General features: G+C 50.2%; 1 non-coding gene across 1 annotated transcript; it reads right to left on the reverse strand.

The window, feature by feature from the left end:
* Positions 1–4,632: 4,632 nt before the first annotated feature.
* On the reverse strand, positions 4,633–4,818 carry LOC138223382 (U2 spliceosomal RNA). The gene has a single exon (XR_011181829.1). It is a non-coding gene; the product is annotated as a U2 spliceosomal RNA (small nuclear RNA).
* Positions 4,819–10,710: the final 5,892 nt, after the last annotated feature.

Consider the following 10,710-nt stretch of genomic DNA (forward strand, 5'->3'; position numbering starts at 1 on the left):
CCTGACCCTGTACTCTCTGTCATCTAAAACCGTTTTGTTAAGTTTCCAAAAACCAGCTTTAAAGCCATTTTCTTTAACTTTGAAGGTCAGTACCAGCAACGCATGGTCCGAAAACCATGTAGGTGTTACAGTTCTATTCTGAATCTCCAACCTTAAACCATGAAAAATGTAATCCAGACGCCTCTGCACCCTCGATTATCCCATGTGTAGTGTTTAAATCCATGAAACCCATCTTTTAATTTAAACCCCCTAGTGATTTGTAAAAGTGAACTGACCCCACCACCCTGTGCGTCCACCAAATCAATATTAAAATCGCCTCCCACTATCAAACCTCTGTTCGTATAAAGAACAGGCTCTAGATCTTTCAAAAAGTCGCTCTGCAGCCTTCTATCTGCAGGCACATACACACTCACCAGTCTCAAAGCCATGTCTCTCCATCTGCCATCCACCACCAAAAGTCTGCCAGGGACAATTATTCTGGTATCACTCACAACAAATTCAGGGGAGCCACAAAGGACACCTATCCCTGATGAATGGACCCCTCCTACACTCCACCATGATCTTCCTTTTTTCCATTCTTTCTGAAATAGGTCCACATCCCTATTCCCTGCCAAGTGTACCTCTTGGAGAAAACAGATATCTATCTTTCTTTCAGCTATCTCAGAAAAGACAGCCAACCTCTTTTCTCTATTCTTCAGCCCACGTACATTAATGGTTGCGATGGTAAGTGTCATGGCGGGCCAACAGAGCTCTCACTGTCCATTCCATCCGACTCAGACGACGAGGGGCTGATGGACCCAAAGCCATACCCAGGACTATCAGGCGCCTCCAGCCCTTGGTAGGCGGCCCCAGCCCCGTCCTCCTGCTCCATCTCTTCTTCCAATCTTCCTGCTGTGTCTGGTAGACACGTGGCCATAGGGCTCTCGTCTTCCCCAGGCCTGTTTAATACAGAAACCATAACATACGACTGAGATGGCCTCCACACCCTCCAGGAGCCTCTCCTTGATGCTGGCGTCAATCTCCTTCTCCTGAAACAAGGCTGTGTAGAACCCTGTGGCACACTCCAGCATCCCGGGTAAGTCTGTGGCTACAGTCCCATCTTCGCACCGTATGCTTTCAAAGCAGCTGCTCTCCTGCTGTCTTTTCACGGCGCTGAAGAATTGGGGTGAGCACTGTTCTTCTCCCTCCCTCCAAACTCCCTGCAGCCTGAAAAGGTAGTTTTTTGCTCTCTGCAGACACGTCTCTAAGCAGGCTCCTGACGTTTGTGATCTTCTCGCCGTTGAAAGCGCCCCCCTGGTTCAGCTGCTCGTACAGTGCTTCTAGCTCTTCCTGGAGCTGGGCGCACTGGTGTTCCTCCAGACTCCGCCGGATCCAGCAGTATCGTCTAGTGACCGTTGCGAGAGTCTGTTTGCATGATTCCCACCAGTGCACCGTGGAGCTAAAGAGCTCCATTCTCAAAGAGCTATCTCGCCTCCTGTAGAACTTGTTTGTTCAGCTTCCAGTATCCAGCCTGGAAGTGCGGGTCCTCAACACCGAAGGTGACCGACAGCAGCCAATGGTCCAAGAACCAGGTGGGTCCAAGAACCACTTGCCTGCTTAGCGTTGTCCACTTCACAGTAGAGAGGATGTAGTCGAGGCGTCGAAAGCTCCCTCTTCCGTTGTCCCAGGTGTGGTGTGCAATGTTCTGGAACCCGTCTCGAAGGCCAAAATCCGCAATCAAGGACCTCAACAGATGAACTCCCTGGCCGTGCGGGTCTCCCAGGTTGATGTTGAAGTCGCCGCCTACAATCAGCTCTCTGTTGGTGTACAGCACAGGCTCCAGGTCTTTCAAAAAGGAGCCCTGCTGCCTTCTGTCTGCTGGGGCGTACACGTTGACTAACCTTATCTTCACTCCCCTCCAGGTTCCGTCCACCACCAGCAGACGTCCGGGAATCACTAAGCTGACTGTCTGGGCGGCGAACCCTGGCGAGCTGCACAGGATGCCCACACCAGAGGAGTTCACCCCTCTGACGCTCCACCACGAGGGGCCCCACCTCCACTCTCTCCGAAGGGTCCTCACGTCGTCGAGGTCCTTGAGGTGGACTTCTTGTAGGAAGATCAAGTCCAATTTCCTTCGAGACAGGTAAGGAAAAACCACCAATCTTTTTTCCTGCTTCCTCAGACCCCTTATGTTAGCTGTTGCTACAGTGAGGGTCATGGCGGTTCTCGGGGGAGGCTGTCACTCTCCATTCCTTCCAAGCGGCTGAAATCGGTGGAGCTCGCCGTCCCTGCTGTACTCACCGAGCTTTCGTCCTCGGTGTCCATGTACTGGATCATGGGGCTGTCCTGGGGCGGGTGTTTCCGGCAGGCAGACGACTAGGGGGCTGCCGTCTTCTGTCGTGTTGGGCGCCACTGAGTAGACGCGCCCTATTACTGTTCCTGACCCCTGCCCTGGGGGGAGAGAGTCCGAGGTGCTTCCGGCCTCTGAGTCGCTCAAGGCCAACAAGCAACCCTCCTCCTTTTCCATCCCCTCAGAGTCCGCGAGGTCCCCCGGATCTTCCTCCTGGCCTTCCTCCTCAGCCGTCCTCCTTTTTTTCTCCTGTGTCTCCTGCTGACGCTTTTCTCCTCGCTGTCTCTTTGTTCTCCTCTTCTTCCCTGCGCTCTGCAAGGTTACCATCCCCTCCTCCTCTGCTGGTGCTGGTGCTGCAGTTCTTCCCCCGCCCTTCTGGGGGCGCCCTTTTCTTACCACCTCCGCCCAGGTTCCGGTCTCTCCGTCTGCTCCCCGCGATGTTCCTGGCTGCTTAACGTCTGCTCCCCACGATGTTCCCGGCTGCTCGCCGTCCTCTTCTACCTGGCATTCCTCCTTCTCCTGTTCCCATTCCTGTTGTTTTCCCCCCTTCTTCTCCCCCTTACCGGAGGGTCTGCTACCCGTTGGCCGGCCTTCCCCCTCGCTGTTCTCATCTGCCTGCCTGATCCACTCCTTGACCACCTTGTCCATGTCCGTGCCCCTCTTCTTACACTGCCTGTATAAGTGCCCCGTTTCCCCGCACAGGGAGCACTCCTTTACCGGACAGTCCTGTGTATAGTGGCCCTGTCGGTGGCACTTCCCACACTTTTCCGCGTTGCACGCCCCTTCTCGGTGCCCGAAGGCCCGGCACTTCCTGCAGAATTCTGGCTGGTCCAAGTAGAACTGATACCCCCTACCTGTCCCTATTGAGAAGGTCGCTGGTGGGTGGGTGAACCCGTCTGTTGTCCTGTCGTCCTCACCTCCACATATCTGTGCAGGAAGGTTGTCACGTCGGCATCTGAAATGAACGGGTCAAACGTGTGTAGGACCACCCACCTCTTGCTGTCGCCCTGTAATCCGCCACATTCGTACTCCCCCATTCCGCCGGCCTCAATGATTTTTGGCACTTCTCCGTCATTTTCTTGTGGATCTCAGCGCTCATGAATGTGCTGTCGATAAACTTCTGTGCCCAGTTCCCTTGCACGCATTTGATCTCCGTCACCTTCAGCCCCAGAGCTCCAAACAAAACATCATCCTCAAATTCTTCTCTTCCAGGTGGCCCCGTCTCCGCTTTCCAGTGGAAGCGGATGGTCCACTTGATGCTGGGGTCCTTTCCAGCCCTCCTCGCCTCCCCAGGCTCCGCCGCTATGGTTGAAGCAGCCTTTCGGCTGCAAAACAGCCCACGCGCAAAGCCTGGTGAAAAAGAAACAAAGGTGCCGACATCCAAAAGCCAAGAAACGTTGTCCAAAAAGCAATCCGGGTTCAAAGTTCCAAAAGCAGTCCAAAGCAGCGTCCTCGTAGAGTGTCCTCTTGTTCGTCTCTCCCTCAATCTGACTTTAGCCAAAAGGCAGAGAAGCGATGCCCCTAAAGGCGCGGACCGACGCGCAGGCGTGCCGCTGGTGCACAGTGGCGCAGGCCGACTCTTCTGGAGCCCGGGACCCGCGCAGCTGCCGGCCTCCCTGCAGCCAGAGGCCTGCCGCCGGACTCTGCTCCCCCTCTCTCTTGCCTGCCTGCCTGCCTTCCTGCAGGGGCCCTGCTCTTTGATCTTCTGTCAACGGCCCAACAACGACAGCCGCCGTGGGGGGCGCCAGCCGCCCGGCCTCCTTAGCTTAGGCCCCTCCCACCGGCAGCAGCTGTGCCCAACCAGCTGCAAGCGAAAGCGGACCGCCAGCACCTGCGGGCAGAGGCAAGGGGCAGCACTCTCTCTCTCGGAAGGGACAGGGACACGCGCTCGCACGCACACACGCCTGCCTGCCGAAAAAAAAGAAAGAAAAGGTGGATAGACTCAGTTTTTTGGAGGGAAAATACTCGGCTGTCGAAACGGGCCCGCCTGCAAGGACGGGGACGGACACACACACACAAGCCACGCCTGCCTCCTTGGAAAAAGGCTGAAAAAACCAAGTTTTTTGGAGGGAAAACACACAGGAGCCAAAAAGGGGGCCGGCCTGCTTGCCGAGAGAGTCGAGACGTGGGAAAGTGCACAGAGGGAGCACGGGAATGGAGAGGGCGAGAGAGAGAGACGGACACAGAGACACACAGATGGACAAGAGACGAGACCCGAGAAGAAGGAGCTCCAGTCCACCTCGCTTGCTTGCTTGCTTGCTTGCTTGCTTGCTAGCTACGTCTGTCTTTTCACCGCTGAGAGAAGGTGGTGGACCGCTCCCGGAGGCGCTGCAATACCGGGCCGATGCATGGAGAGGACGGAGCAAGCTCCTGATCCAGCTCCCTGTTCCAAAAATCCGTTTAAAATGTGGTCCCCCGATGGGGGACGTATCAGATATTAAACTGATAAGAACAGATTTTTTTTTTAACAAAAATACAAAAAGAACAAAAATCAATAACCCCAAACAGAACCAAACAACAACGTTATCCCAAAAATCACACTACCACCAAAAAACAATATGCCATGGAACAACACAATTTCCCTAACCCCGCCCCTTATTCAAATCAAATCCTCCCTTCCCAAATTATTCCCATTTCAACAAAGAATACAAACCACCCATAACACCAAAATATCCCATCAACACATTTTAGACAATAATACACCACCACTAAGTTAATCCACCACCTCAGGGTCCTCCATACAGCAAAAACAATCTCCTCCATCTCTTTGGCCGCCGCAAAACCCCACCGCAAAACGTCCCTTTTAATTCTCCCATACACACCTGCTCTAATTCTCCCTACCACCATCCTACTTGTAACTTGCACATTGTGCTTGACTAAGTCATCCCTTGACGCCCAGATATGAAACTTAATAATGCTTAGCGTAACCCAGAGCAAAAAATTGATACTCCATTTCTTGACACGAGGCATTCCCCTCATAATCAGAGCAAAAGTTAAAACAATGTCCTTTGACACCAAAAAACACTAAGGGGCACATTGGCTCCACACTTCACCCGCAAACCTACAGTCCCACAAAGCGTGCTTTATGGACTCAACTTCCTTGCACGTCAACCTGGGACAGAAGGGCTGTCTCGACAGTCGGTGTTTAGACATGGTTTCACGGACTGCCATCCTGCCCCACACTCCCAACCAATTCAGGTCTTATGACGGTTGTCCAAACCACTTGGCTGAATCCTCCTCCATACCTCTGTAGTCACCCTCAGCACAGCCTGACTCTCCTCTTTCCTTATCATTCTGTACATCGGTCTATGGTCCAGAATTACCTGCCCCTCTCTAACCTCAGGGTGCTTTTTAATCCATTCAATAGCGTGCTTGTAATGCCATGGGAGATTTTCAGCCTTTGGGGTAGTGTTTGACCAAAGTACCAAGTGTCTTACATTTTGAGACAACCACAGTAAGACAAAAAATCTGCACGGATGGGACACTGAAGAATGCAGTAGGAAACACAATCTAGAAATGAAAAGACAATCCAACTTCAAGGGGATATCTGGGACCTCCCTGCCTCCCTCTTCCACTGCTCTGTACATATCAATTCTCCGTATATATTCATACTTTCCACTCCAGATAAAACTGAAAACTGCTCTCACGACCTTTCTCCGATAGCACCCAGGTAGAGGAAACACTTCCCCTAAATAAAGCAAAAGCGGCAGGATGTCTACCTTTAGCACTAGAACCTTCCCTACCAAGGACAAAGGTCTCTGTCGCCAAAGGCCCAGCCTTTGATAGATTATCCGCGGACGTGCTTCCCAATTGATATTGGCCGAACCAGATGCCTGAAATAGAATTCCCAATACTTTCACAGGTCCATCTGCTACCGGAATCCCACCAACTGCATCTTTCCTATCTTTCCATGTTCCAAAATATTTGATTGTACATTTATTCACATTTAAAAAGGCCCCAGTCCCAGCCGTAAAATCCTGAATAATTTCTAAAATTCTATACAAACTAAAATCCAAACTTAAAAACAAGGAAACGTTGTCCGCATAAGCGGCTACTTTGACTCTTAACCCACCACTCCCTGGAATGAGGATGCCCTCCACCAAACCATCTCAGCGTATTTTCTTTAACAGGGGCTCAAGATATAAAACATACAACAGGGGAGACAAGGGACATCCCTGTCGCACTCCACGCTGGACAGTAAAACCTCCCCCTAAAAAAACATTCACACACACACTGGATTCAGCATCCTTGTAAAGAGCCCGTAGCCACCCAACAAAAATTTCGCTACATCCTAAGCGCCTCAAGGCCTCCCAAAGGAAGCCATGGTGGACCCTATCAAAATCTTTATTTTGATCCAAGTTAACCATCATGAGGGGAAGACCTCTATCCTCTACCCACTCTACTACGTCTCGAATCAATTGCAAAGTCCAACTAGCTCTACGACCCTCCACCCCACATGTTTGATCTATGCCCACCATGGTTCCCATCACCTGCCTTAAACGGTGACCCAGTAATCTAGCGAGAATCTTATAATCGCTACATAAGAGCTGAATGGGTCTCCAATTATCTAAAACACTTTTATCACCCTTCTTATGTATCAACATAATAATACCCCTCCTCATAGTCGACCCCAAGCACTTGCCGGCGAGGATTTCCTTAAAAACTTCCATCAAAAGAGGCTCCAATTGATCCCAAAATACACTATAAAATTCTATCGGAAGACCATCCACCCCTGGGACACTACCTGTTCTCAAACCTAACATTGCCTCCCTCAATTCAACGGAAGACAGACTCTGGTCTAATTCAGAGGCATCAAACGGACAGTCAATACCATCCAGTAAACTGTCCCACACTTCCCGTCTAACTGTTTCCTCCGAGAATAAGTCCTTATAATAATTTGTGGCACATGTCACCATCTCTTCCATGTCATCCGTGATTCTTCCATCAGCCATCTTGAGCTCCTTTAAGAGGGTCCTCTCCTGTCTGGCTCTCACAGTACCGAAGAACTGCGCAGAGCATTGTTCATCCTTCTCCAAGACCACACCTTTTATTCTAAAAAGGAAGTCTTTGGCCTTCTTCATCCAGGCCTCTTTGAGTGTGGACTTTAGCTTGGAAGCCTTATCTTCCTGAAAAATACCAGTGAGATTAAAATCCGTATACACATCCTCAAGTTCTTTTTGCAAAGCCGCAAGCACTTTCTTCTCCTCGTAAAAAAATCTCCCTGTTTGTATATAACCAGGGCTCTAGATCTTTCAAAAAGGAGGGCTGCAAAGCTCTCTCAGCTGGGGCATACACCCCAACCACCCGCACCCTAACCTTCCCCCAAGACCCATCCACCACCAAAAGGCGCCCGGGCACTACAGAGGTCACCTCCGTGGCTTGAAAACCTAGATCCCCACATAAAATACCCAAGCCAGAGGAGTGCACCCCTCCCACACTCCACCAAGAGGGACCTTTCTTCCACTCACTAGAGAATTTATCAATATCACCAGGGCCCTCCAAATGTACCTCCTGAAGAAAACAGAGACTAGGGTTTAAGTCTGCAAGATAGGAGAACACTGCTCGCCTCTTCACATAATTCCTCAGTCCTTGAACATGAACAAATCTTATTGATATCCATGAATGCAGTTATGAGGAATCGAGACCAGACAACAAAAAGCTATACCCCTCCCCCATCCCATCCGCGTTTGGCGGCGTCAAACATGAGGGGGTCAGGGGGAAACCCAGACCTGGAGAAAACCCTTCCTCCGCTCCGGAAACACCACTAAGTAGCAACGTCCCATCCACCTCAGAACCGCTAATACCACCCGCTTCCCCCTGATTCTCCTCTTGGGGTGGCCCCTTCCCTTGGCTTCCCGCGGACGGGTCCGGTGGTTTTCTTTCTTCTTGTTCTGGGTCGATTTCTATTCCCACCTCTTTATCCACCACCTTTTCCCTAACCTCAACATCACTCCACCCGACTCCTCCTCTGAATCATACTCTTCCTCCTCCATATCAGACTCTTCAGAAACTAAAGCAGACACTGGGGTCTCACCCTCCTCCGATGAAGAACCTGCTTCTTTAGGCCTTTTTTCCTCCTTCCTCAGCCCGTCATCTTCACGAGCATCCCTCGCCGTTTTCTTGTACTTCTTCCCTTTCCCAACAATTTGCCATGCCGGCGACGAAACAGCCTCTCCTTTTGTTACTTACTCCGATCCTAGAGCAGCCAAACCCACTTCAAAAAGCTCGTTATGTGCAGATCTCCTTCTTTCCTTTAAAACCCGCTGCTCCGGTACCTCTGCATACCCGGACGTGCCTTCCCCTGGGTCCTGTGCAGCTGATTCATGGTACGCCACCTGATGAGCATCTTCCTCTGTTCTTCTCTCCTGTCCCTCAGCAGCAGAAGGCGCATGATCTTCAGTCCTAAAAACCCTACTGGACACCACAGAGGCAAAACTAGGCTCGATACTTAACCCAGACAGCCTGCGCAACCCCACATCCCCAAAACACATGAGCAATAGATTCTATCTTGGAGCATCCAGCTCTTGGACACTCCGGAGACTTCGTCAGTCTGTGATGAAACATAACCTCCCGCACAGAAAGCCTCTTCCACCCACACAATTGATGTCCTTCATCCTGTTGGGAAGGCCCTTGTGGTGAAGGAATCTCCAACATTGTTCTGGTACAGTAATCCCCGGGTACTCCTTTCGCATGCACACCTCTCTCGCTCTCTCGTATAAAACCCGATACCGCATACACTCCACATCCACCTTGGCCCCAGAATACTTTTTCAGCCAAGTAGCTGCCTCTTTGTAAAACCATGGTTGCTGTTCTGCCTTGGGAATGCAGAATGGGAATGGGAATGCTTGGGAATAGATTCTAATAAAGGTGCACATTTATTCCACACTTGCAGGGCAAAAACACAAAACCAAAAGACTCAATTGTCTCTAGAGACCGGCAGTCTGCTCGCGGACATTCAGTTTGTCTAGATAGTTATGCCTGTGCAATACATCTCGCACAGGAAGTCTCTTCCAAACCAGCTGCCAGTTCAGATCCATCATGTCCGGCCGCAAACCTTTGGGTTGAACCCTCCTCCAGGTCTCGGCATCCATGTTCCCAACAATTCTGTCCTCTCCTTGTCCCATTATAGCTCTGTACAGTGCCCTGTGATTTCTCAGGGTCATCACATCCTCTGCCACCCGATGTTTCCGGACCCAGGACACCGCATGCTGTGGTGTCTCCGGGGGATAGTTTATGTAAACGAAGGTAGTACTTACACCACACTTTACTGTCCTCAGATCCGTGCCGTTTCTTCCAATAACTGTCTTCCTAATACAGTCCGTAATCCGTTCCCTTAGTCCTGATCCGTTCCGAGTTCCAAAAGTTCGTAATAAAGCCAATCCGCGATGTATCCTAAACCAGTGTCCGTAATCCAAAATCATAAACCTTTCTCCTTGCAGTAGTTCGTTGTTCCTTAGCCCGATCCTTACCATGCACCTCTTTTCCTCCAAAACGCATTCACCTTACAGGCTTCCGCCCTGTTCACTGCCTCTGAGGCACTTATATTCCGGTTCCTGATGCGTCTCAGCTGTGTCTCATTGTTTCTTAAGATAGACCCTTTCCATCTACTGGTCAGCTGATTATTTTTGTCCGCCATCTTGCTAAGGTCAATCTCTAGCATTTTCAGTGTTTCGTTTCGGAAATACCTGTTAGAGATGACCCTTCCCCGTGTCCTCTTACAATGCCTATAATGCCACGGTAAGTCCTCCCCGTGTGGGACGTCGTTCCTCCAACAGGTGAGATGCCGCAAGCGGTTGGCAAGCCAAAACTTTACAAAAAAATGATAATTATGCAATACTGATTGGCTCAAAGCAACACATAATCCCGACACATATATACAATTTAACTTAATTGGAATATTTGGTACTCCTCTACCTCCCATTTCAATCGACCGGTACATATCCCAGCGCTTAATATACTCATATCTTCTGTTCCAAAGAAAAACAAAAGTTTCTCTAGTAAGATACCTATTATATCTCGCAGGCATCGGATATATATTCGCCAGGTAAATCAAGGCTGGTAGAATGTCAGTCTTTAAAACCATTACTTTTTCTACAAAAGTTAAACGTTTATCACCCCATCTTAACAATCGCACCCTTATTGCCTCCAAAGCCTGAAGCATATTATAGTGCACCGTTCCCTGATTTTGGAATGAGATACCCAAAATCTTTAAAGGGCCTCTACAAAAATCCAGGCCATGTATGCCCTCCTCTCTGTCTCTCCATAACCCAAAAAACTTAATTTTACTTTTACTTCTATTTTATCTGGCCCCTGATACTCTAGCAAAGTCTTCGAAGATGGCCAAGGACCTTTGCAAGCTGTGATCGGCGGTCAGCACCAAG

This window comes from Lepisosteus oculatus, chromosome 16 (assembly GCF_040954835.1).
Source record: "Lepisosteus oculatus isolate fLepOcu1 chromosome 16, fLepOcu1.hap2, whole genome shotgun sequence".
In the NCBI taxonomy this organism is placed as follows: Eukaryota; Metazoa; Chordata; class Actinopteri; order Semionotiformes; family Lepisosteidae; genus Lepisosteus; species Lepisosteus oculatus.